The sequence below is a fragment of the Pristiophorus japonicus genome, chromosome 11 (assembly GCF_044704955.1).
Source record: "Pristiophorus japonicus isolate sPriJap1 chromosome 11, sPriJap1.hap1, whole genome shotgun sequence".
Taxonomy (NCBI): domain Eukaryota; kingdom Metazoa; phylum Chordata; class Chondrichthyes; family Pristiophoridae; genus Pristiophorus; species Pristiophorus japonicus.
In genome coordinates, this window is record NC_091987.1 from 36,973,143 (window position 1) to 36,999,399 (window position 26,257).

The window sequence follows — 26,257 nt, forward strand, 5'->3', positions numbered from 1 at the left end:
CAGAAGGGGAACAAGCCTGGAGAAATATGCGACATGATTCAGCCTGCAAAAAGTGCATGTAATAGATAGAACTGTGTTACAATACAAGGCACATGACACAATTAAGGCATTATTTTCGAAAGCATCATGAGAGCACATCTTAAGTGGTTACATCAAAATCCTGTAAATGTGTAAGTACGAAGTAGTGCAGTCCCATCCATCTAATTTTGTGACATGTACAATTTGGATTGTTCTGTGGAAGACATTCAGATAAACCCATGATGTAATGTGTTACTGGGGAGCTATACAATTTGCTATTATCACATGCTGTGCTGTATAGAGCCACCTATTGAATTTCTGTAATAGCCCACGTCGAATGTGCTTTCAGAGAGACTCAACAGCACTTTAGTCAGAGCAATTGCAAATATTCTTGCATCCAAATTCTGGAGGTTCAGCAATCCCACAGTGCATGCAAAGTCATCTTTCAGTGCTGTGCTGTGCAAATTTTCTTTTTTTTTCAGGCAGCAATTCAATCTGTTACTCAGCCCATCTGTCCGCAGGATTTTCTCGAGTCTTTTGAGCATTATTACTGGCAATTGACCAAACTTTATTTTTCCAAAGGGGACTACTTTTTGGTCCTTCACAATTTCAGCCTGGATCTTAACTGAGGCCTGTACTACTGAATTTGGCCCAGTAACTTACCCAAGAATCCTTGTGATAGGATTTGGAAAGAGAGATATTGACAACTGAAGAATGATACAAATGGAGGTAGAGCTGATCTGACTGTGTCAATATTTACAGTTCACCTGTAGTATATGGTATATCAGAAGGTACACTGTCTTCCAATGAAGGGAATGTTAATGATCAAAGGCCCAGATTGTGCTTTCAACGGCAAAGGAACGGCTTTTACTGTTCTTCTCACATACAGTCGTCTTGAGACTTTGTGGGCTTTTCAGTGGGGATTCCACTAAACGCTCGTCTGATGCAGCACCCTCTACAGGGGATTTATGGCATCTCTGAGCATGTCAAGCAACATCCAGGCTCTTCAACCAATCAGATCGAAGTATCTTCACTGAGACACGCAAATTGCAAACCAGGAAGTAAAAACCAGGAAATATAAATTACAATCAGGAACAGGAAACAAAATAAAGATTGGGACATACAGATGGGATTAAGGGAGAGAGATAAAAGAGGAAAATAGAAAAAGAATCTGCAACATTCATTTTCTTCTGAGGAAATTAAACTCCATGCTTGTAAAATTACATTTTCAGGGCCTGGGAGGTTATTCAGCAGTAATTATCAGTCATTACACTGTTAAAAACTCACTTACTCCTGAATGCACCAGTCATAACTTTTTCCGCTCTTTTTAGTGTGGAACTCGAGGGTAATTACCACATGTTCACGCCATTACAGTGATTTAAATGGCGGTTCTATCATTGAGGAATGCAAACAGTGCACCCTGTGGAGGAGCAGGGTATCTCTGCAGCAACTTCTGGATTTTTGCATTTAACAGCGCATATATGGTGGCCAAAAGTTGCTGCTAGATTTACCCTTTAATACCAGCAAGGCTGATAGCCTTGCCATTATTATTACAGCAAAATCAGGGCCAGTGTAGTAGTCTGCTACTGAGGTGGAGTATTTGCTTTTTTTTATGTGTTCTGCCACTGATGAGTGATCATCCTCAATTAAATAGATTTATTGTTTTTTGCGCTGGGCATAACTCATGAGAATTAAATCAGGGTAAAGTTTTTTTGACATGGACAAAAATAAATGTTTAATATGTGACTGAGGTTGGTTTGCTTTATTTACTGTTAAGAAAGGAACCAAGGGTTTCTGGACAAAATGGCAGTGCTGGTTGTATGGCCTGAGTTCCAACTGTGCTGAGTTTCATTTTGATTACTACCCTTCCTAGTTTCCCGGTTGACCTTTTATTTATTAATATAGCTGGAGATCAGAGTAAGAGTTCGGATCTGGAAGCCTTTGACAGATAAATATGTACAAATTATCAATGAAATGACTGGTTAATGGCAGGTTACTCTGTTGCACGTATTATACTTGCCGTTTTTGATTTCTTTGTAAAATTTGAAGAACTAAAGTTATCAATTGACACAGATTTTTGGAGTTTGTTTCACTGCCTCAAGGCATAATTGTACTTCTCAAATAGTGCTTTTGCCTTATATCCTGAGAATGTGGTGCTAAAGTATTAACTGTGCAGTGGTCTTCTGTATTTATAACATGATTGGTCCACTGCCCGTACATAGATCCCTTGATAGACTGATCCTGAAGACGAAGACCTGATATTCGGCTAGTACGGCAGTGTTATCACATGACAAAGAGACATTCATCAGGTTGTACATTTTTTTTACAGAGAGGAGTGACTTTATTGGCTGTTCAGGGTTGAGGACGGAAGCAACCTTGGGAATCAATGTTGAAGCAAATGCATCCATCAGCATGCTTGTGTAATTTATCTGTTTACTATCACAATACAAGTATGCTGACATATGTCTTGAACCAGTTGAGCAGGTGATAATCTGACTGCACAAATCAAAGCCCACAAGTCTTGGGTCTGCATTGCCATCAATTCTCTGTGGTTTGGAAATTTACGTTTAAAAGTACGGTCGGCAGTGGGTGAACTGCATGTTAGCAATCAATGCTACTGCATCAAACAAATATCAGATTTAAATATCCAATTAGTCATGTAAGCTATAATCATGCAGTTTGTACTGCATTTTTTTTGACAGACCCTGCCCCCTGCCAAGCTCCTCCCCCCCCCCGGCCCCGAATCATTCCCTCCATGTGGTGCCAAGAAGCAGGACCTGAGGCCCGAGACTCTGACTCTTCTTCCCCCGACTCTCTATCCCTACCCGACTCTCTATCCCCCCCCCCGACTCTCTATCCCCCCCCCCCGACTCTCTATCCCCCCCCCGACTCTCTACCCCCCCCCCGACTCTCTACCCCCCCCGACTCTCTACCCCCCCCCGACTCACTACCCCCCCCCGACTCTCTACCCCCCCCGACTCTCTACCCCCCCCCGACTCTCTACCCCCCCCCGACTCTCTACCCCCCCCCCGACTCTCTACCCCCCCCGACTCTCTACCCCCCCGACTCTCTACCCCCCCCGACTCTCTACCCCCCCCGACTCTCTATCCCCCCCCGACTCTCTATCCCCCCCCGACTCTCTATCCCCCCCCGACTCTCTATCCCCCCCCGACTCTCTATCCCCCCCCGACTCTCTATCCCCCCCCGACTCTCTATCCCCCCCCCGACTCTCTATCCCCCCCCGACTCTCTATCCCCCCCCCCGACTCTCTATCCCCCCCCGACTCTCTATCCCCCCCCGACTCTCTCTCCTTCCCCCCCGACTCTCTAACCCCCCCCCGACACTCTATCCCCCCCCGACTCTCTATCCCCCCCCGACTCTCTATCCCCCCCGACTCTCTATCCCCCCCGACTCTCTATCCCCCCCCGACTCTCTATCCCCCCCGACTCTCTATCCCCCCCGACTCTCTATCCCCCCACCACCTCTCTATCCCCCCCCGACTCTCTATCCCCCCACCACCTCTCTATCCCCCCCCGTCTCTCTTTCCCCCCCCCGTCTCTCTATCCCCCCCCCGTCTCTCTATCCCCCCCCCGTCTCTCTATCCCCCCCCCGTCTCTCTATCCCCCCCCCCGTCTCTCTATCCCCCCCCCCGTCTCTCTATCCCCCCCCCGTCTCTCTATCCCCCCCCCGTCTCTCTATCCCCCCCCCGTCTCTCTATCCCCCCCCCGTCTCTCTATCCCCCCCTCGTCTCTCTTTCCCCCCCCCGTCTCTCTATCCCCCCCCGTCTCTCTTTCCCCCCCCCCGTCTCTCTTTCCCCCCCCCGTCTCTCTTTCCCCCCCCCGTCTCTCTATCCCCCCCCGTCTCTCTATCCCCCCCTCGTCTCTCTTTCCCCCCCCCCCGTCTCTCTATCCCCCCCCCCGTCTCTCTATCCCCCCCCCCGTCTCTCTATCCTCCCCCGTCTCTCTATCCCCCCCCCGTCTCTCTATCCCCCCCCCCGTCTCTCTATCCCCCCCCCCCGTCTCTCTATCCCCCCCCCCGTCTCTCTATCCCCCCCCCCGTCTCTCTATCCCCCCCCCCGTCTCTCTATCCCCCCCCCCGTCTCTCTATCCCCCCCCCCGTCTCTCTATCCCCCCCCCGTCTCTCTATCCCCCCCCGTCTCTCTATCCCCCCCCCGTCTCTCTATTCCCCCCCCCGTCTCTCTATCCCCCCCCCGTCTCTCTATCCCCCTCCCGTCTCTCTATCCCCCTCCCGTCTCTCTATCCCCCTCCCGTCTCTCTATCCCCCTCCCGTCTCTCTATCCCCCTCCCGTCTCTCTATCCCCCTCCCGTCTCTCTATCCCCCTCCCGTCTCTCTATCCCCCCCGTCTCTCTATCCCCCCCCCCGTCTCTCTATCCCCCCCGTATCTCTATCACCCCCCTGACTCACTATCCCCCCCTGCGACTCTCTATTCCCCCCCCCTCCCAAGACTCTCTATCCCCCCCGACTCTCTATCCCCCCCCCGACTCTCTATTCCCCCCCCCGACTCTCTATCCCCCACCCCCCCGACACTCTCTCCCTCCCCCCCCGACTCTCGCTCCCTCCCCCCCCGACTCTCTCTCCCTCCCTCCCCGACTCTCTCTCCCTCCCCCCCGACTCTCTCTCTCCCTCCCCCCCCGACTCTCTCTCTCTCCCTCCCCCCCGACTCTCTCTCCCTCCCCCCCCGACTATCTCTCCCTTGCCCCCCCGACTCTCTATTCCCCCCCCCCGACTCTCTATTCCCCCCCCGACTCTCTATTCCCCCCCCGACTCTTTATTCCCCCCCCAGGACTCTCTATCCCCCCCCCCGACTCTCTATCCCCCCCCCCGACACTCTATCCCCCCCCGACACTCTATCCCCCGCCGACTCTCTATCCTCCCCCCGACTCTCTATCCCCCCCCCGACTCTCTAACACCCCCCGACTCTCTATACCCCCCCCCCGACTCTTCTCCCCTCCCCTGCTCCGACCCCTCTCGTGGGGCCGAGAGCGGCAGCTGTGGGGCCTAGCGTGGCGACGACGATCAGTGAAGCGGGGGGGGGGGGTTGCGCCGATAGGGAGGGAGAGGCAGAGAGAGACTGGAGGGAGAGGCAGAGAGTGACTGGAGGGAGAGGGAAGAGAGAGAGAATGAGAGAGAGAGATTTGGGGTGGGAGAAAGGGAGAGACTGGGGGGGAGAGAGAGAGACTGGAGAAGAGAATGAGAGAGAGACTGGGGGAGAGAGGGAGAGAAAGCGTGAGACTGGGGGCGAGAGGGAGAGGAAGCGTGAGACTGGGAGAGAGACTAGAAGAGAGAGATTGGGAGAGAAAGTGGTTCGGGGAGAGAGAGGTTGCGGGGAGAGTGCGAGGGACTGGGAGAGAGACTGGGGGCGGGGAGGGATACGGGTCGGCGGGGGGGGCGAGGGGATCCGAGGGGAGAGAGGGAACTCAGGGAAGATGGATCGCTTTCTTCCAACCCTCTACAAGGGACATTGTTGGAGTGGATGATGTCCAGAAGTCACGACACTGTCACTATCCACTTCATAACCAATAAACCTGTTAATAATCTGCACACAATTCCTGCCCCATCTACGGTGGGGGGGGTGGCGGGGGCAGTGGAGGGGATGCACTTCGGCTGGGCGAGGGATGCACTGGGACTGGGGTAAGTCACTTCGGCTGGGGGAGGGATGTCCTTACGCTGGGGTAAGGTACTTTGGCTGGGTCAGGCATGCTCTTGGACTGCACTTGGACTGGGGTAAGGCACTTTGGCTGGCCCTTGGTGTCTTCTGGGGAGCTCTGTCCTCTGTCACTTCAAGAAGTCGAAGTGGATCGAGTTACAATTTGCAAAGTCAGTGAGACCTTGGGTACAGTTACACATTCCTGTGAAACGTCAGGGTATGGCTTATCCTCCAATGGGACCAATGATCGACAAAGCGTGGAGCATGGTGGCCATTTTTGCAGTACAAATAAGCGCATCCATAACCATGCTGGCAAGAAATAGCATTATTTTGTTGAAGGCAGAAGCAGCTCACATGAAATAAAACCATATTTTGGAGCATCTCACTTCAATGTGAGAGCTGGAGCTTGTAATAGATGAGAAGTCTACCATAGGGCCAAAATGGCTCAAACCTGTCTATCATTGATGGCCGAGTACATTAAATCCCATTCAAGGAAGGGGTGAAGAATGGCATCAGGGACATCATTAGAATCAAATATATTGAAGGAAAAATCAGTGAAGGTTTAAATATAGAGCTGTAGGCAATGTGATAGTTTGCACAATAGATCATAAATATGCAGCACCTGCAGTGTGGAGAAGAGGTTTAATTTGCTTATTGTTAAGAGATCTGAATCTCAGATGGGCTGTTTTGGGAAGGGAAATGAAATGGAAAGCAGTTTTATGGCTGATCATGCCAGAAACTTGAAAGGATATTAATTGTTATGTTATTGGACCATTACTGTCCCATCTGCTTCTAGACATGATTGTGAATGAGAACCATCATTGTTGTCCTCCAACACATCATCAACAGTACCCTGAAGTGTTGCCATGTTATGTAAGATGAGGCAGGTAGTGAAATGTTCACAGATTGCTAATGTTGTTTTGAATTCTTCCCCAGATGAAATACAAAGATCTAAATATCATCAATAAAATGTCCAATAGGCATTCTATGACTTTCTCATGCTAGTGTAAATCCCATCAACTGTTTGTGCATAATTTGGCACCAGGGTCATGTGCCCTGACTTTGAATCATAGTCTTTCATTATCTCAAAAAGAAAGACTTGCATTAAAAGATAGAATACAAAGAATTATTCCTATAGGTTAATGCCTTACCTAGCACCCAACCTGCAGTCAAGGCTCTTTGCATCAATCTGCTGCCCCGTCTACAATTGGCAGGAAGCAATGAATCGTAAGTACTGCCAAGACAGTTGATATACACATCATGATGATCTTAGCTTCAGATAATACCTACAATTTTTGCAGAATGCAAATCTTGCCTGGTAATGTTGATGTGCCGATTCTCATCAGATGCACAAGTAAGTATGTGGGCAGATTCAAGGACTTCCAAGACCTTGGGTAAGTCAGCACTGGCAAAGGACATTTTGTTCTCATTTGTTGCTGTGGGAATTCTGAGAAACAGTATAATAATTTGTCATCCCGGGCACAAATATAGTGATTCAAGAAATGACTTCAGGCATGGTATGCTGACTGACTGACACCTTCGGCTGGCTCAGTGAGAGCCTGAAAAGTGTCAGCAGCAAAGTGGTCACCTTTGATAGCATCAACTGGGGATAATTGATGTCAGTCTTGCGCATTCAATCTTATTTTATCTCATTACACAGGTCATACATAGGCTTTTTTCCATTAAACCTGTGCAAAAATGTTGGATTTGAATTGAGACAAAAGAAAAGAACCAAATGAAGCTTGGAATTAAGACTAATTGTTGGGGGCAGGGGAGGGGGTGGGGGGGGTTGGGGTGGGGCGGGTGGCAGGGGGAGATATAAACTGTTCACGAACTTGTGTACTAATTGACTTGAGATTGCTTCTTACAGCCAATGTCAGCATAAAGCCAAAATCGTTCCATTCCCCAATGCTGAAATTGGAGATTGTTTTATATTTTTGATCATGAAAACTCAAAAAAATAGAATTTATCAAGTATGCATGAAGCATAATTTGTAATGTCTCAAAGTATGGAGCAAAATGCCTCAAGATGCACTGGAATATAATTTGACCTCTAGTGTTGAAATTCAATTATTTAAAAAATCAGTTCTTTTAAAATCTTTGATTTTACTCTTGCCTTCTCTTTGGCAGAAAGACATTAAATGACCAACCAAATAGGGATATATATATTCTTTAACTTATCAATTTCTTGAAACTTTTTTTTTACGCTCCTGATTTCAAGGTTATTGAAAAATATTACATCATATGGGATTACAGGACAATTATTATACAGGAGTAATTGGTTAAAATCCCATCAGCAGAGTGTTGTCATTAACGGGAGTGGATCCAAATGGGGCCTGGTCATAGATGGCGTTCCACAAGGCTATGGTTTGGGACCTTTTTTTCCCATTATTTTCATTAATGGTTTGCAAGAGAGAATTAATCCAATCATTCATAAATTCGAAGAAGACATGAAAATGTGTAAAGGAGTTAGTATGACGTTTATACAAAATGAGTTTAGCAGTTATCTAATCGCTGAGTTTTAAAGGAACAGTTATCAAGGCAACATGAGATAAAAATAGATAGTGTTTGTCATGCAAGGCAAATAAGGTTTCAGTTTGTAATTCTCGAGCTATCAAGTATAAAGCAGAGAGGACTATACTTAGGCTAAATAAGTTTCAGCTTGGGACAGTGGTAGCACTCCTGAATCAGAGGATTGTGCATTCAAGCCTTTCGCCAGGAACTCCAAGCACATAATCTGAGCTGACACTTCAGTGCAGTAACTGAGGAATGGTGCATTGTCTGAGATGCTGTCATTTGGATGAGACATTAAACAGAGATCTGTTCAAGAAGATGTGAAAGATCCCATAACACTATTGAAGAAGAGTATAGAGTTTTCCCATTGTACTGGCCAGCATTCATTCCCAAACCAACATTACTGGTCATATCTCATTGCTGTTTGCAGGTCCTTGTGAAAATTGGCTGCTGCGTTAGGCTAAATAAAAATAGTAACTGCACTTTAAAAGTCATGAATTGGCTATGAAATACTTTGGAACATGCTGAGGACATGAAACATGCTATACAAGTGTCTTCTTTAGGCTAAGCAAAGCTTTGGATCGTCCACGCTTGCGTATTATAACCAGTTTTGATTTCAACAACAACAACTTGTATTTATATAGTGCCTTTAACGTAGTGAAACATCCCAAGGTGCTTCTCAGGAGTATTATGGGATTAAAATAATTGACACCAAGTCATATAAGTAGAAATTAGTGCAGGTGGCCAACAGCTTGGTCAAAGAGGTATGTTTAAAGGAGTGTCTTGAAGGAGGAAAGAGAGGCAGAGAGATTTAGGCAGAAAGTTCCAGAGCTTAGGCCCTAGGCAATAAAAGGCATGGCCTCCAATGGTTGAGCGATTATAATCAGGGATGCTCAAGAGGGCAGAACTAGAGGAGGACAGACATCTTGGGTGGGGGTGGGGGCGGGGGGGGGGGGTGGGCGGGGGTGTTGTGGGACTGGAGGAGATTACAGAGTTAGGGAGGGGCGAGGTCATGGAGGGATTTGAAAATAAGGATGAGAATTTTGAAATCGAGGCGTTGCTTAATCGGAAGCCAATGTAGGTCAGCGAGCACTGGGGTGATGGGTGATCAGGACTTGGTGCGAGTTAGAACATGGGCTGCCGAGTTTTGGATCACCTCTAGTTTACGTAGGGTAGAATGTGGGAGGCCAGCCAGGAGTGCGTTAGAATAGTCAAGTCTAGTGGTAACAAAGGCATGGATCAGGGTTTCAGCAGCAGATGAGCTGAGGAACGGGTGGAGATGGGCAATGTTACAGAGGTGGAAATAAGCGGTCTTGGGTATGCTGCGGATATGTGGTCGAAAGTTCATTTCAGGGTCAAATATGACACCAAGGTTGTGATCAGTGTGGTTCAACCTCAGACAGAAGTTGGGGAGAGGGATGGAGTCAGTGGTTGGAGAACAGAGTTTACCACAAATAATGAAGGATGATTGGTTCTAGAGAAGGTACAGAAGAGGGAAACCATGATTACCTAGGGGTGCCTGTTTATCAGGCTAGATCCTTAGAATTAGGGCTCTACTTTAGAAGAACACAAGCATAGAGGCGATGATTGAAGTTTCTAAAGTCATAAATGATTGGATTCAGTCCAGTTACATAGCTTATAAATTAAGGAGACCATGCCTGTAAAGTCCTTGGGCAAAGAATTACGAAGTATTTATCTTCATACGGTCATCGCCCTCTGGAACAGACTATTGAAACATACTGACTGTTATGAATTTGCTACAGTCCTTTAAAAGGGAACTTAACATGTTCCTGATTTGAAGAGGTAATTTCCAGTTGCAGAAAGTAAGTTGCTAGGATTGTGAGGAGTTCTGAGCTATTATGGTCTTTTGGAGCTTTGCTTGATTGCCTCAGGGAGTCAGGAATTTTCAGTTTTTCTTAAATTGACCAAGGTTTTTTTTCTGTTTTTTTTTCCCTCAGGAGATTGTGTAGTTGGAGGTAGATCAATGATGTACCTGGTTGCAGCATGTCTGGATGGGTTGGGCTTTACGGGCCGGGTAGATCAATGATGTACGTGATTACACCATGTTTGGATGGGTTGGGCTTTATGGGCTTGCAGTCTTTTCCTGTCCTTTTAGTATTTTCCTATGCCTATCGCTTTCCCAATTGCAGTTAGCTCCCCTAACGTGCTGTGCGACAGCATAGCAAAAGGTTTATTTCAGCTGAGAGAAAACAATAGTCTGGGCCACAGAATGGATGCCTTCACCAGTAATTTCAATATCACTCTAACTTGCCCAACAGAAATTTTGCATGCAGGAGTTGCATATTGCTTCCCAACAGATAGCCGAGTCCCTGCATTTCATTTCAATCTATCAAGTTGTTGTTGAGAAATAAAACATTTTTCTGACCATATCAAGCTGTCAGTATTTTCTGACAGTTTAACAAGCAGAGAAGTTATGTTCAACTTACATAAAACCTTGATTAGACCCCATTTTGAGAACTATGCAGTCTGGTCTCCATCTTACAGAAAGCATATTGAGGCATTGGAGAACGTACAAAAAGGATTTACAAGGGTGATACTGGAGCAGTGAAAGGGTACAACTATCAGGAAAGGATGAACAGGCTGGAGCTCTTTTCTCCAGAAAAGAGAAGACTGAGTGGTGACCTGATAAAGGTCTTTAAAATTAAGAAATGGCTTGATAGGGTGGGCACAGAGAAAATGTTTCCACTCGTGGGGGAGTCCAAACCAGGGGCCCTAAATACAAGATAGTCACTAATAAATCGAAGAAGGAATTGGCAAGAAACATCTTTACTCAACAAGTGGTGAGAATGTGGAACTTGCTACTACAAGGAGTGGTTGCGGTGAACAGTATAGATGCATTTAAGGGAAGCTAGATAAGAACATGAGGAAGAAAGGAATAGAAGAATATGTTCTCGAAGTTAATAGAGTGGGAGGAGGCTCGTGTGGAGCATAAACATGAACAGAGACCGAATGTACTGTTTCTGTGCTGCTCCATCTTTAGTTTGAATAATTGGTGCACTGCAGCTTGTTTATGTAGTTGATGTATCGATCAGCGCTGGAAAGATATTGCACAACTTGATTGTTGCTTGAGTGTAAACAACATTTTTTCTTTTCAGGCCAGCTATTTGCTGGCAAATGCAGATATTTTTTAAATTGCTAGCAATCTCAACATTAGGAATAGTATTGTACTTTAGAAAAGGTTTTTCGTCAAACATCAGTAATACAAAAAGTGCTTTAGCTGCATTACACTGCACTTATTTGCCTTGTCTAGCTCTGATTTGGGCACCTCTACTTTTGGTGATGCAGAGTATAATCAGGAGTAGGATGTGGAATTGTCCCTACCGATCTCTGTAGCCTTCTCCAGCCCTGCAACCTTCCAAGATATCTATGCTCCTCCAATTCTGGTTTCTTTAGCATCCCCGATTATCATTGCGCCACCATTGGCAATTATGTCTTCAGCCCTACGCTCTGGAATTCCCTTCCCAAACATCTCCGCCTCTCTACCTCACCTCCTTTCTGCTCCTTAAAACATACCTTTTTAACCAAGATTTTAGCTACCTGACCTAATATCTCCTTATGTGGCTCGAAGCCAAATTTTGTTTGGGAACACTCCTCTGAAGCACCTTGGGACATTTTGCTACATTAAAGGTGCTATCTAAATGCAAATTGTTGTTGAACTGGGTCTCAGAATTAACATATGCTAACTGTAGCGATTTGGAGGTCACTGAAATAATTCCAATAATCTATAGTTGTGTTTAATGACTGGAGACTGTCCTGGCCCTTTATGTGATAGTTGCATAGCAGACTTGTTTACCTTATCTGGCTCGGATTTGGGCCGTTCTACTTTTGGCCATTTATTGCTTATGTTAGGGATGATCTTGCTTTAATAGTGAGCAGCCAGTCCACTGCTGCCCATTTTGCACCCCTGCTGAAGTTGAAATTCACATCCTAAGACTGCAACATAGCACTGGGCACATGACCAGTCTAGCTGTTGTGCAATCATTTTCCACTATCGTTGCACATCAGTGACCAGAAGAAGGTTTTTTCCTCTGATTTTTTTTCATTCACTCAGCTAAGATTGGAATTCAACATTGTAATGCTATGTGCCATGCTTTAGGTGCCATGTCGGCCATTTTACTTCTCAAATTCACTTTTTTGTGTTTTTTTCAGCAATGGTAATAGATTAATACATAAGGGAAACACTCAGAAGAATAAACATATTTCAAGTAGATATAGAGAAAAAAAGAATCAAAAGTTGAGAAAATATTGTTAAATTCAATGCTGCATAGTGTAACTTTCCTTTCCTTACAAGGAGACTACTGTATTTTGTCAGTATGGGGTGGGCATTCAGCGAAGTTCTAAAATAGAAATGTGAAATTAGAAGGGTCACTTTCCCACCGTATAACCACCCTTTACACCTTAAACCACAACCATGCAGTGAGCAATGTCCAATTCCTGTAATACTCGCTTGACCCAACTATCCTTTTCTTTGTGAACAACCTATATTTGTTCCCTAACCATTGTAGCTCTCATTAGTCAATTAGAAGTAATTGCCAATTATCACGAGTTTGAATGACCAAATCTTTCCCAAGCTCAGTTCAGCGCAACTAAGGCAGAGCTGCCATTTCTAGTGCTTAATACAACATCAAAGGATGTACATACCTGAAAAATATTACATTTTATTTTTACTTTTTTTCAACTTTCTCATACAGGTAGAACGTCCGAAATCCAGAGTTTGAAAAACCGGAATTGTCCGAAAACCGGACATTGTGCAGATTGCAAGAGTCGCTGTCCGGAATCCGGACATATTTCCCGAAAACCGGACTTTTAATCTGCACATACCTTTCTCCAAGCACGAATCAAAAAAATTTCCGCAGTCCGGCGCGGCCTGGCCTCGAGGTTGCCAGATTCGGGCCGTCAATGCAATGCTTCGCAATCCATAAATTCACGAAAGTTGGCCCAAGGGTTTCCGGATTCGGGATGTTGGATTGTCTCCAAAATCCGGAAATACCCGAAACTTGGCCCAAGGGTTTCCACATTCGGGACGTTGTATTTCTTCTCCGAAATCCGGAAATACCCAAAAACCAGAATGGCCTCGGTCCCAAAGTTTCCGGTTTTGGGACGTTATACCCGTTATACTCTGATTTTCCCTGGACCACTTCAGGTCTATCAGCCACCCTCACTATCATCCTTCAGATATGAGATTTATAGTTGTCAATTGTCAGCTTTTTGAGCAAGATAGCTAGCTTTTTCATTGCCCATTGGTGGCACTCCTCAGGCATCGAGTAAAATAGATTGTCTACCTCTGGCTAGCTTTTGCAGATGGAGCATAGGTACACAAGGGATTGTAGGTAATATGAGCTTGCGTTGTTCTTCATTTTAAAATGACAGACATTGACTGGCAGCCTGCATCTTTCAATCCTGTGAAGTGAGATGGCCCAGGTTATGGATGTGTGCTGCCGATCATTAGAGAGTGAGCTGGAGGAGAAAGCGAGGCAGGTGAGGGTCATTGAGGGAAAATGTTCAGAGCATTTGGGGAAGGGCGGAGTGCACCATTCCCTGGGACACAATTAAAGACAGGGCATTGAGTGTACCAGGCCCTGGTTCAAAAAAAGGGGACAGCACCAGCGACTGTCCTATCCTATCCCCATGTCCCAGAGCCTGCTACATTCAGTCATTCTCCAGAGGCTCTTGTTAATTCAGCCCCCGGTTACCCGCACCTGCCCCACTCTCTGCTTCACGTAGGCGCATACCTACAATTCAGACCCAATAGTCGCCTCTACCTCACTGTATAGGATAATTCTGGCAGTTAATATTTGTCATTTCAAAATAGAGAACAATGATGACCCATACTACCCACATTATCCTGTGTGGCAGAAACCGTTGTGTCTGAGAGTCAGCAAGAGCCAGAAAAGCTGTGACATTGCTCGTGGTCTGCAGCACGGTTTTTGATGTTACCTCGGACTGCTGTTGCTGATCACCGATCGATTAGCACTATTGCTTGTCTTGGAGGCCTGGCACTTGCCGACTGCCTGCCAGTCTCACCAGCACTGTTAACTGCCCCCATATCAGAAAATGATCGGGTCACATTTTCCCTCTAGTTTTGCAATCTGATTCATCTTTGCTGAACAAATCAGAAAGCAAGGAAATAACTTGCAAACATACTGACATAAAGCCTTCGGATGCAAGCTCGTAAGAATACAATTTTAAAAAAACCTGCAAAGCAGGTCTGTCAGCATTTGAAATAGAAAGACAATTTAAGATTTTGGGTGCAACCCTGCCTCAGACCTGTTTCTAGCTGATATCTAATTAGGTCGCAATAAATGAGAAGGAATGAAAGTATCAATAATTGTTTTGATATTATGCAAACAGAGGTGCACCGTATTAAAATCCATTTCACTCCTTGGAATTTATTATTACCATTAGATGCTTTACAGAACACAGCCTGTGTATGCATTTTTATTGTTAAAAAAACATACAGGCAAGCCATTTCCATAGAGTTTAGCTTTACAATGACTGCTCCTTCTGCAAATAATAGCCAGAATTTTTATGCAGAGGCACACAGAATACAATTATGATTCTAAGATCAACGTTCTGAGTGAGCGTAGCAAGGGATTTACACCATTATGATAGCCACTCGCAGCATTGACATTTATTTCACTGTGATCTTAGATAACGGTGAGATTAATGGCAATATTGCTATTGGCTCTGACAAAACTAAATGCCTCCCAAGTTTACTTACTGACAGTGCATGTTAGACAATGTAATTGTGCTGTGTGTGCAACTGTATTTAAACAGTCTTAGCAGTGCTGCTGTGACTAATGACCATTGATGTTTACTAGAGGAAGTTGAGAAAACTGGATCCAAAAATTGGATTTGCTATTGATTAATCAGTTTAAAAAAAATGATCTAATAGCAGGACTGTAATGGTAAACTCAAAGATAATGCAGACTGAGATCTATACCATGGCAACATTTTTTTCAGCACTGATATCAATTGTATATTTGAAGTGGGGGAAAACTAAATAAATTTCAAGTCATAAATTTAAATTTAAAGTAGTTGGTAGAAGGTTTAGAGGGGATTTGAGGGGAAATGTTTTCACCCAGAGGGTTGTACGGGTCTAGAACTCACTGCCTGAAGGGGTGGTAGAGACAGAGACTCTCACCACATTTAAAAAGTAATTGGATGTGCAGGGTTACGGACCTAGAGCTGGAAAGCGGGATTAGGCTGGATAGCCTCTTGTTGGCCAGCACGGACACGATGGGCCGAAATGCCCTCCTTCCGTGCTGTAAACTTCTATGATTCTGTGAAAACCCTGTCATGTACGTACCTTCACTCTCTTACTGGCTAGTTAAGTAGCAAGATAAGGGAGGGTTTAGAGAAGAATTGTAAAGCCCTTAACATACAAAATTTCATAGAATCATAGATAGTAGAGCACAGATGGAAGCCAGTCTGTGCCAGCTCTTTCGAAGAGCAATCCAGTTAGTCCCACTCACCTTCTCTTTCCCCATATCCATCCAATTTTTTCTCTTTCAATTCAGTTACTGAATCTTTCTCACTCGACAACAGAATCCCAGACAACAATAAGTTTGGAAATAAAACTAACCTTTATCAACTGCCTCAATCTGCCTGAAGGTGAGAGCATATTGGGGCTTAAGCCATCGAGATCCATCATATCACCTAACCTTTCCACACAGTAAAATGGTATCGAGTAAGTTAATAGAGTCAATAAGCCTCTGCCTTGCTATTCATCATTGCCTACTTTCACTGCTCACAGGATTATTGTTTCAAACATGCTCATGTGTAATGGTTCAACTTGATTTGAACATCAGGGTTGAGAACCTGCCAGAGCTACTGACCCAATGATGAGTTCTTGCAGACTTTCATTTGTGCCAAAGGCCATCACAAATGCCTTCCACTTGCAAGGGAATTGCATGCTCCCTGTCGGTTTTGAGATAATATTGTATATTTATTGTTATTTTGTTAAGCTGGAGAAAAGTTATTGCTGTCTTCCCAGGGTTAATAGGTGGTATAAAGCTCAGTAACTATGGGATAACATGAATGTTAAAGAGCGAGGCAGAGGTCTGATGGAATAGTACAGGCATTGAACATGTGCTGTTGTGAATAATATCATGTAATTATTACCAAGGGTGGGGAAGAGTACAATTTTCATGTTATTTTTATAATGCAAGAAAGTTAATACATAGACATAGAAGAGTTGACCTTTGGGTCATTGCTGTCTCATGTGTGCTAATTCATAGGGGCATGGAAAAAGGGGCGAAGAACCATAATACCAGCTTTACTTAGAAACATAGGCGCAGGAGTAGGCCATTCAGCCCTTCGAGCCTGCACCACCATTCAATAAGATCATGGCTGATCATTCCCTCAGAACCCCTTTCCTGCTTATCCCCATACCCCTTGATCCCCTTAGCTGTAAGGGTCATATCTAACTCCCTCTTGAATATATCCAATGATCTGGCATCAACAACTCTCTGCGGTAGGGAATTCCATAGGTTAACAACTCTCTGAGTGAAGAAGTTTCTCCTCATCTGAGTCCTAAATGGCCTACCCCTTATCCTAAGACTATGTCCCCTGGTTCTGGACTTCCCCAACATCGGGAACATTCTTCCCGCATCTAACCTGTCCAGTCCCGTCAGAATTTTATACGTTTCAAGAGATCCCCTCTCATCCTTCTAAACTCCAGTGAATAAAGGCCCAATTGATCCAGTCTCTCCTCAAATGACAGTCCAGCCATCCCTGGAATCAGTCTGGTGAACTTTCCTCAATAGCAAGAACGTCCTTCCTCAGATTAGGAGACCAAAACTGTACACAATATTCCAGGTGGGGCCTCACCAAGGCCCTGTGCAACTGCAGTAAGACCTCCCTGCTCCTATACTCAAATCCCCTAGCTATAAAGGCCAACATACCATTTGCCTTCTTCACCGCCTGCTGGAGCTGTATGCCCACTTTCAGTGAATGATGAACCATGACACCTAGGTCTCGTTGCACCTCCCCTTTTCCTAATCTGCCGCCATCCAGATAATATTCTGCCTTCGTGTTTTTGCCACCAAAATGGATAACCTCACATTTATCCACATTATACTGCATTTGCCCACTCACCTAATCTGTCTAAGTCACCCTGCAGCCTCTTCGCGTCCTCCTCACAGCTCACACCGCCACCCAGTTTAGTGTCATCTGCAAACTTGGAGATATTACACTCAATTCCTTCATCTAAATCATTAATATATATTGTAAAGAGCTGGGGTCTCAGCACTGAGCCCTGCAGCACTCCACTAGTCACTGCCTGCCATTCTGAAAAGAACCCGTTTATCCCGAATCTCTGCTTCCTGTCTGCCAACCAGTTCTCTATCCACGTCAGTACATTACCCCCAATACCATGCGCTTTGATTTTGCACACCAATCTTTTGTGCGGGATCTTGTCAAAAGCCTTTTGAAAGTCCAAATACACCACATCCACTAGTACTCCCTTGTCTAGTCTGCTAGTTACATCCTCAAAAAGTTCCAGAAGATTCGTCAAGCATGATTGCACTTTCATAAATCCATGCTGACTTGGTCCGATCCTGTCACTGCTTTCCAAATGTGCTGCTATTTCATCCTTAATGATTGATTCCAACATTTTCCCCACTACTGATGTCAGGCTAACCAGTCTATAATTACCTGCTTTCTCTCTCCCTCCTTTTTTAAAAAGTGGTGTTACATTAGCTACCCTCCAGTTCATAGGGACTGATTCAGAGTCAATAGACTGTTGGAAAATGATCACCAATGTATCCACTATTTCTCGGGCCACTTCCTTAAGTACTCTGGGATGCAGTCTATCAGGCCCCGGGGATTTATCGGCCTTCAATCCCATCAATTTCCCGAACACAATTTCCCGCCTAATAAGGCTATCCTTCAGTTCCTCCTTCTCACTAGACCTACTGTCCCCTAGTACAATCGGAAGGTTATTTGTGTCTTCCTTCACGAAGACAGAACCGAGGTATTTGTTCAGTTGGTCTGCCATTTCTTTGTTCCCCATTATAACTTCACCTGAATCCGACTGCAAGGGACCTACGTTTGTCTTTACTAATCTTTTTCTCTTCACATATTTATAGAAGCTTTTGCAGTCAGTTTTTATGTTCGCTGCAAGCTTCCTCTTGTACTCTATTTTCCCCCTCTTAATTAAACCCTTAGTCTTCCTCTGTTGAATTCTAAATTTCTCCCAGTCCTCAGGTTTGTTGCTTTTTCTAGCCAAATTATATGCCTCTTCCTTGGCTTTAACATTATCCTTAATTTCCCTTGTTAGCCATGGTTGAGCCACCTTCCCCGTTTTATTTTTACTCCAGACAGGGATGTACAATTGCTGAAGTTCATCCATGTGATCTTTAAATGTTTGCCATTGCTTATCCACCGTCAACCCTTTAAGTATCCTTTGCCAGTCTATTCTAGCCAATTCACGCCTCATACCGTCAAAGTTAACTTTCCTTAAGTTTAGGACCCTAGTTTCCGAATTAACTGTTTCACTCTCCAGCTTTACCACATAACGGTCCGTAATTTGTAGCCCTTACGGGGGCTTACGAGGTGCACACATGCCTGTAAGGACCATGCAAGTTCCGGCTTTAGGCATGCGTTGTGCATGTGCTAAAACCCGGAACTTGCGATCTCTGCATCCCGGGAGAAGGGTCTTCGCGAGCGGAGAGAAGGTTCTGTGCTGGGGCCCCAGCTGTTTACATTGTACATTAATGATTTAGACGAGGGGATTAAATGTAGTATCTCCAAATTTGCGGATGACACTAAGTTGGGTGGGAGTGTGAGCTGTGAGGAGGATGCTATGAGGCTGCAGAGTGACTTGGATAGGTTAGGTGAGTGGGCAAATGAATGGCAGATGAAGTATAATGTGGATAAATGTGAGGTTATCCACTTTGGTGGTAAAAACAGAGAGACAGACTATTATCTGAATGGTGACAGATTAGGAAAAGGGGAGGTGCAACGAGACCTGGGTGTCATGGTATATCAGTCATTGAAGGTTGGCATGCAAGTACAGCAGGCGGTTAAGAAAGCAAATGGCATGTTGGCCTTCATAGCGAGGGGATTTGAGTACAGGGGCAGGGAGGTGTTGCTACAGTTGTACAGGGCCTTGGTGAGGCCACACCTGGAGTATTGTGTACAGTTTTGGTCTCCTAACTTGAGGAAGGACAGTCTTGCTATTGAGGGAGTGCAGTGAAGGTTCACCAGACTGATTCCCGGGATGGCGGGACTGACATATCAAGAAAGACATATCAAGAAAGAATACAACTGGGCTTGTATTCACTGGAGTTCAGAAGAATGAGAGGGGATCTCATAGAAACTTTTAAAATTCTGATGGGTTTAGACTGGTTAGGTGCAGGAAGAATGTTCCCAATGTTGGGGAAGTCCAGAACCAGGGGTCACAGTCTAAGGATAAGGGGTAAGCCATTTAGGACTGAGATGAGGAGAAACTTCTTCACCCAGAGAGTGATGAACCTGTGGAATTCTCTACCACAGAAAGTTGTTGACGCCAATTCACTAAATATATTCAAAAAGGAGTTAGATGTAGTCCTTACTACTAGGGGGAATCAAGGGGTATGGCGAGAAAGCAGGAATGGGGTCCTGAAGTTGCATGTTCAGCCATGAACTCATTGAATGGCGGTGCAGGTTGGAAGGGCCGAATGGCCTACTCCTGCACCTATTTTCTATGTTTCTATGTTTCTATGAAATTCTTACGCCTGATAAAGCAAGTGTAAGGCCTGCTTTTACCTGGGTAACAGTTTTAAAAAACATAAAAATAACATTTTATCACTCATTTATACATTAAAACCCTGAGCAATAAGTTAAGTTTATTTTAGCCCTGCTAAAACATGTAAGTTTATTTTTCAAAAAATTAAGTTTTTGTTTTAAATATTTAATTAAATGCCATTTTAATTAATTTTAAATATATAATGTTTTTTTAAATTTATTTGATTGTCTAGAGGTACTTTGGTGAGTATTCCTATTCATACGTATGGGAGTTCTGGACATACGGAATTTCCATAAGCATGAATGGGGATCCCCTTCTTTCATAGGTTGGGCCTGTCGACGTGATTCCAGGGACGCTTGCGAACTGCATGCACCCCTAGGATACGTGGGTCTCTACACAGGCTAACAGCTACAGGCCCTGGAGCCCGAGTCTCCATGGATCCCGAGACAGAAGGTAAGTGCGCAGATTTTTTGCTGGTCAGAGGCATCCGCCCACGGGAAGCCTCCGACTGCAAATTCAGCCGCAATGTACAATTCTGGTGGGGGGTTGGGTGCTGAAACAGTCAAGAGCTTCATTATTAATATATAATGATGCAGGAGTGACATAATTGCGCCTTTCATATTATTTTCTGGCCATCACATCGAACCCACACCAAGTCCTATTGCTGTCCATAGCTGCGAGTTGCATCTTTAGCTAAAGCGGCAGTCAACAACATACAGGTGTTATTGAAATTTAATTTCTGCAAATGTTGTTGGTTAATTTTGCTGATTTCTTCCATTTCTGGTAAAAGTGCTTTACAGGGCTGCTTTTCGGTACCTTATTGCTGCTGTCACCGTGGGTGTCTTTCTGGGAATCTGTCTTTATATGTGTTACTTGGAAGAAGAGGAGGAGGGGAAGGATGAATCCACGGATGCCAGGGAAACAAGGCTACATTCCCAGATGAAGGCACCTTTCTGCCAATACCCTGCCAACTGCATCTACCAGTCACAGCATAATTGTTTAGATTGATGAATGAGCACCGCATGTGAAGGGTGAGATTCACCAGCGATGTGGTGACGGAGTTGTGCCATATGCTACAGCACCACTTTCAGCCAAACCACAGGACAGGCATGGCACTGCCAGTGGTTATGAAGGCTGCTGAACTTTTAATCATCTTAGCCTACAGGCCACAGATGTATTAAACATTGTTTGCAAGAGCAAGTAGTTATATTGTATTCACCATGGGCAAGTGACACCCAGCAGAGGGTGTGGGGCAATACTGATATCCCTGGAGTTGCCATGTGTGGACCGCAGAATTTCTGACCTATGCATCAGTACACCATGTGGGTTATCGAATCCTCAATATTTGCCATGGGATCAAAGCAATGCTCCTCAACAACTCAAGCCAACTCTCATACCCTGAATGCATCCTTTTCTCAAAGCTGGCATCCAAACATCAGGCGGCCGAAATTGCGTGTTGCCCCAGTTGGCAGTGGTAACCTTTCCGAGGCCGGACATTCTGCACCCGGCACAGAAGTCCTGTCCAGGAATCGATATTGGGTTTACCCCTCCAGGCAGGAAGTGGAGCGCAATGTCGCACGATCCACTTACTCTCAGGGCGGGGATCGTGGGCGCTACCCGGGCGAACGTCAGAGCGCTATGCGGCCTCGCTGCCTAGCACTCGACGTGTCCCCACGGGCCCTCTCCTGTTATGGGGGAAGGGATGCTGTGAACTCTGCAGACCTTTTGACGGGCCTCTACTTGGCCACCTGGGATGCGGGATTCAGGGGCCGCTGCCCAGCACTGAAACGTAGTTCTGGGCTGCATGATGATGGCACAGACCCCGCAAAATCAGAAGAGAAAAGACTGGTGAGTCGGCGGAAAAAGAAGATGCACCTCCCTTTTAAGTTTCTCCCCAAGATCAGTGTACAGCCCGGTTCACAACCTGCGAGGTTAACAGGGATATTGCCCGTGGGAGCCTCACGGGGCGCTGCCCGATGTTTGCTGCAGGGGGAAAACGAGTTGCCGCGGGACAAAAAGGGGGTGCCGCGCACGGTGATGACGTCATCACCAGAGGCACAGCGGCCTGGAGCGCGACCAGTGGGGGCACGGCACTACTGCTCTCCTGCCTCCGGTAAACCCTGCGCAATTTCCCCCCACCCCGGGCGAACACACCTTTTTACCCAGTGATCGCCCCATGGAGGTGCGAACGGGAGATGCACTATAGGGCAATTTCACCCTCAATGTTCACTTCACAGGAGTATTATGGGCTAGAAAATTTTGACACTGAGCCAAATAAGGAGAAATTAGCATAGGTGACCAAAAGCTTGGTCAAAGAGGTATGTTTTAAAGAGCATCTTGAAGGAAGAAAGAGAGGTTGAGAGGTTTAGAAAGGGAGTTCCAGAGCTTGGGATCTAGACAACAGAAGGCACGGCCACCAATGATTGAACGATTATAATCAGGGATGCTCAAGAGGGCAGAATTAGGGTAGATATCTCGGGGGTGGTTGTTGGGCTGGAGGAGATTACAGAGTTAGGGAGCGGCAATGCATGGAGGGATTTGAAAACAAGGATGAGAATTTTGAAATCGAAACGTTGCTTAATCGAGAGGCAGTGTAGTTCAGCAAGCACAGGAGTGATGAATGAGCAGGATTTGGTGCAAGTTAGGACACAGGCATCCGAGTTTAGGATGACCAAGTTTACGTAGGGTAGAATGTGGGAGACCAGCCAGGTGTACAATGGAATAGTCAAGTCTAGAGGTAACAAAAACATGGATGAGGGCTTCAGCAGTGGATGAGCTGAGGCAACGGTGGAGACTGGCGATGTTACGGAGGTGGAAATAGGCGGCCTTCAGTTATGCTGCGGATATGTGGTCAAAAGTTTATTCCAGGGTCAAATATAACACCAAGGTTGCGAACATTATGGTTCAGCCTCAGACAGAAGTTGGGGAGAGGGATGGAGTCAGTGGCCAGGGAACGGAGTTTGTGGCGGGGACCGAAATTTGGTCTTCCCAGTATTTAATTGGAGAAAATTTCTGCTAATCCAGAACTGGATGTCAGACAAGTAATCTGACAATGTATAGACCATGGAGGGGCTAAGGGAAGTGGTAGTGAGATAGAGCTGGGTATCATCAGCGTACATGTGGAAACTGACACTGTATTTCCAGATGATGTCGCCAAGGGGCAACATGTAGATGAGAAAAGGAGGGGTCCAATGATAGATCCCCAAGGAATGGGAAGAGAAGCCATTGCAGGTGATTCCCTGGCTACAATTAGATAGATCAGAATGGAACCAGGCGAGTGCAGTCCCACCCAGCCCAACGACGGTGGAGAGGCGTTGGAGAAGGATAGAGTGGTCAATCGTGTCAAGGGCTACAGACAAGTCAAGAAGGACGAGGAAAGATAGTTTGCCTTTGTCATAGACACAAAGGATGTAATTTGTGACTTTGATGAGAGCTGTTTCGGTATCGTGGCAGGCATGGAAACCGGATTGGACAGATTCAAACATAGAGTTGTGGGAGTTTGAAAGGACAGAGGGGTGAAGGGTTGTTTTTTTGAGGAGAAGAGTGATGATGGCATATTTGAGGGAAAAGGAGGACAGTGCCTGAGGAGAGAGAAACATTAACAATGTCAGCTAACATGAGAGCCAGAGAAGGAATTTGGGTGGTCAGCAGTTTGGTGGAAATAGGTCAAGGGAGCAGGAAATGCGTCATGAGGGGAGATCGGAGAGAAACTGGAGAAAGATGTGAGGTCAGAGCAAGGGCAGGGGGGATCCTTCGAGGAAGTTTGGCCCGGTAGGTTAGGGGAAGGAAGGGAAGAGGCAGAGGCGGCTGAATGGATATTCACAATGTTAGAGACAAAAAAGTCCATGAGCACCTCACACTTATCGTCGGAGATGAGATTGGTGACTGGGGAGAGTGTTTTAAGAAGGCGGGTTGCAATGGAGAATAGAAACCGTGGTCTATCTTTGCATTCCAGAATGATTCTGGAATAGTGAGCGATTTTGGCAGACCAGAGAAGGACCCGTTAATGCTTTATGTGGTCCAGCCAGATCTGACAACTAAACAGTTGTCCGCCATATCCGTTCAAGTCTGCGTCCCTTGAACTTAAGGGAGCGAAGATGAAGGCTGTACCAGGGGGAATGGCCAAGGTGCGAGAGAGTAATTGTTTTAATAGGGACTAGGGCATCAAAGGTGAGGGTGTAATTGAGCAGATCATGAGAGAGGTGGAATAAGGCAAGATGCTCAAAGGAGGAGAAAGTGCTGGAGGAGTAGGGGGTCAGACCACGGTGTGATTTGGTGTCCCTGTATTTTGAAGGGCTGTTCCTCAAAAGTGGAGAGAATGCAGCTTTGCTAGTCCTCCCGTTCTTGTCCTACCCCCTCTGGATGTGTTGTCTTTAGCTACAAAAGCAGAGCTAGCCATTGAGTAGTTGACATTAGTGGCTCACGTGTACTCAAACCCATGTATCAGGGTGCTAGCCATAGCCATAGGAAGGCAGAAACATGCATGATGCAGTTACTGGATATGGATGGAGTTGGCAGAGTGCATCTAATCATTCAGTCTTGTACTAAATTTGGAATAGGAGGTTTTCATCACACTTGCTGATCACCCACAGCTTGCAAATTTGTTGAACCCAGAAATACAACCAGATTCAACAACATACAAGTCAGGCACATGCAAACTATATACTGCCTAACTTGCACATGTACTGGGCTGAGGCAAAAATCAGCCAGTAGATTATTTTGAGGAGCTGATTGATGATTCCTAAGGGATTGAAAGATTCCATCGTGTATTTTTTGGAAATGTTAGTTTTACTGTTACAATTTTAGAAATTATGGAGCCGAAATTGCCCACTGCCCCAAATGGGACGCACTTACCGATTTGTAATGTTTTTATCTGTCCCAGTCTATAGGGCAGAGATTTGAGCGATATTGAGGTCTTTGTTTATTTGTGCCATTGTGTCGGTGCCTTCAGCGCCGTGCTGACGTGTCACAACGCCCCCCCCAAATAATAAGCAATTTGCTAGCCTGTGTCAGCAATTGATAAACACTTGCTCATACCCATTGTGCTGGAAAGCCTTTGATCCTATTCTGGCTGCCAACAGAGGAAGACAAACACCAAAATAAAGGTCTGTGTAGGCAGGTATGTTTTAAAAGCACAATCTGCAAATGTTTTCACTAAGATTAAGAGGCTAGAAATATTGAATGACCATTCAAAGTCATCCTGTTTAAGTCAAGAAAGATGGTCCATTGAAATGGAGAAATTAAATAGCATGTTCGTTATATTGTATTTTTGCGTGCGGACATGTTTTACTGATTGAAATTAGTGAATTGAATCATAACTGTTGCTCTGTATGTTTTTTTAAAATTTATTCGTTCCTGGGATATGGGTGTCGCTGGCAAGACCAGCATTTATTGCCCATCCCTAATTGCCATTGAGAAGGTGGTGGTGAGCCCCATTCTTGAACCACCGCAATCAGTGTGGTGAATGTACTCCAACAGTGCTGTTACAGAGGGAGTTCCAGGATTTTGACCAAGCGACGATGAAGGAATGGCAAAATATTTCCAATGCAGGATTATATGTGTCCTGAAGGGGAACTTGGAGGTAATGGTATTCCCATGCGCCTGCTGTCCTTGTTCTTCTAGGTGATAGATGTCATGTGTTTGGGAGGTGCTGTTGAAGAAGCCTTGGTGAGTTGCTGCAGTGTATCTTGTAGATGGTACACTGCAGCCATGGTACACTGGTGGTGGAGGGAGTGAATGTTTAAGGTGGTGGATGGGGTACCAATCAAGGGGGCTGCTTTGTCCTGGATGGTGTCGAGCTTCTTGAGTGTTGTTGGAGCTGCATTCATCCAGGAAAGTGGAGAGTATTCCATCACACTCCTGACTTGTGCCCTATAGATAGTGAAAGGGCTTTGTGGAGTCAGGAGGTGAGACACTTGCTGCAGAATACCCAGCCTCTGACCTGCTCTTGTTGCCACAGTATTTATGTGACTGGTCCACTTAACTTTCTGGTCAATGGTGACCTCCAGGATGTTGATGGTGGGGGATTCGGCAATGGTAATGCCGTTGAATGTTAAGGGTCGGTGGATAGATGCTCACTTGTTGGAGATGGTCACTGCCTGGCATTTGTGTGGCGCGAATGTTATTTTCCACTTATCAGCCCAAGCCTGAATGTCGTCCAGGTCTTGCTGCATGCGGGCGTGGACTGCTTCATTCTCTGAGGAGTTGCGAATGGCAATGAACACTGTGCAGTCATCAGCGAACATCCCCACTTCTGATATTATGATGGAGGGAAGGTCATTGATGAAGCAGCTGAAGATGGTTGAG

The 26,257-nt window shown here is 45.6% G+C and overlaps 1 protein-coding gene across 12 annotated transcripts in view; it reads left to right on the forward strand.

Annotated features, from left to right (window-relative positions):
• The window catches only part of dmd (dystrophin), a 2,299,423-nt gene that overhangs the window by 1,453,548 nt on the left and 819,618 nt on the right, over positions 1-26,257 (forward strand). The gene's annotated exons all lie outside the window — the stretch shown is intronic.